Raw genomic sequence first — 2,260 nt, forward strand, 5'->3', positions numbered from 1 at the left:
CCATGATATGAGTTGAGCGGAAAAAGAAATATCAAGAGTTGAAAAAAGCTCTAAAGGAGATATATATGATCGAAATGGAAACCACAAAAGAGGATGGTAAGGATGTAATGAGTGTTCCATCGCATTACAAAAAGTATACTCTCCAAGGTCAAAAAATCATTGTAGAACAACCTGTTAGAGAACTACGGAAACAAGGTGAGTCCTACGAAGGGCCTGAGAACGCGAAAAAGATAGACTTGGTTGAACCAGGGGAAGAACCTAGGCTTGCCTACATTGCAAATGACCTAACAGAGGAAGAAGAAGAGATTTTACTAAGCTTACTAAAAGAATATCGTGATATATTTGTTTGGTCTTACAAGGATCTCAAGGGTGTTGATCCAAAAATTTGTCAACATATCATACCCATGAGAGATGATGCGAAATCAAGTAGACAAAGGCCATACACATATAATGAGACATTTGCCACGAAGATCAAAGAAGAAATTGAAAAACTAAAGAAAGCCGAATTCATTTACGAAATTGAACACACAGATTGTGTATCTCCAATTGTGATAGTACCCAAGAAGAATGCAAAATTACGAGTGTGTTTCAACCTCAAAAAAGTGAATGCAGCCACCATTAGAGACAACTTTCCTCTTCCAATCACTGAGCATGTGTTAGAACGGGTTGCAAGAAAAGAAGCTTATAGCTTCTTAGATGGCTTTTTGGGATAAAATCAATTTTCGGTTGACCCAAAACATCATCATAAAACTGCTTTTGCAACGGAATGGGGTATTTTTGCCTATCGGGTTATGCCTTTTGGGTTAACTAATGCTCCTGCCACCTTTCAAAGATTGATGAGCTATGCTTTTAAAGAATATCTGAGGTAATTCTTGGAAGTATATATGGATGATCTATGCATACATTTGTCAATCCGGGTTGACCATTTTAAACACCTCAAAAAGGTATTCAAAAAATGTAGACTTTATAAATTTTGCCTAAATCCTGAAAAGTGTGCATTCATGGGTAGACAAGGAAAAATTCTTGGACATATAGTGTCTAAAAATGGCATAGCTACTGATATGGATAAAATTCATGTTATTGTTGATTTGCCTAGACCAACAACAGCCAAGGGGGTTCAAGCCTCATGGGACATTGTGGATATTACAGACGGTTCATTTACATGTACGCTATAATTGCAAAACCCATGTATAGCTTGATTACACACTTTGAGTGGACCAAGGCATGTGAAGAATCCTTCATGAAGCTTAAACAAGCTCTCACCTCAGCTCCAATATTGAAAGCACCAGATTGGAATAAGATATTCCACATACATGTAGATGCTTCCAATTTTGCTATTGGTTGTATACTAGCTTAACCAGGAGACGGAAAAAAATGACTTTCCTATTTCTTATGCTAGCCGACAGTTACATGGAAGAAAAGAATTACACTACCACAGAAAGAGAAGGATTAGAAATTATCTATGTCATAAAAAAGTATAGCTATTACCTATTAGCAAACAAATTTGGGTTCTTTATAGACCACCAAGCTTTGTTGTATTTGGTCAACAAGCCATGTAGCACAAGAAGAATAGTGAGATGGTTCATCATTCTTCTGGAATTTGATTTCACTGTGTTTGTAAAAAAGGGCACTACACATCAAAGAGCAGATCATTTGTCAAGGATTGTTTCAGGAGAATCACCTAAAGGGGTAGACAATGATCTACCAGATGCCTATTTGTTCTCCGTAGAAATGATACCTCGATGGTCGAAAAACATGGTATCATTGATGACAATAGCTCAAGTGGATTCACAAACACCACTTCCTATTACAATCGAATTAATCGAGCAATCGGCTATGTATCAATTACTAGCTGGTAGGCTATACAAAAGAAATCAAGATAGAATATTTCTCTTATGCATTAATCTTGAAGAGAAAAACCAATACCTAAGTCAAGCACATATTACCATAGTAGGACTTCACTTTGCAAAAGACCAAACTATGCAAAGAATTTTAGGAATGGAGTATTTTGGCCAACTATGAGAAGTGATGTTCGTTCTTTTGTAAAGGATTGTCCTCGATGTCAAAAACAGACACCCATACCTCACGTAACATTGTTTCAAATGTCACATGTTCCTAAGTGGAGTAACTATCTAGTTACTTACTTATCAAGTCAAACATTTCCTGAGAATATGAGTAAACACCGTCAAAGAGCAATTGAAACTGAAGCAAGAGACTATGCTCTTAGTGGAAACCAATTGTATCGGAGAGGTAAGGATCA

The sequence above is a fragment of the Adiantum capillus-veneris genome, chromosome 21 (assembly GCF_014529385.1).
Source record: "Adiantum capillus-veneris isolate H3 chromosome 21, ASM1452938v2, whole genome shotgun sequence".
Classification (NCBI taxonomy): Eukaryota; Viridiplantae; Streptophyta; class Polypodiopsida; order Polypodiales; family Pteridaceae; genus Adiantum; species Adiantum capillus-veneris.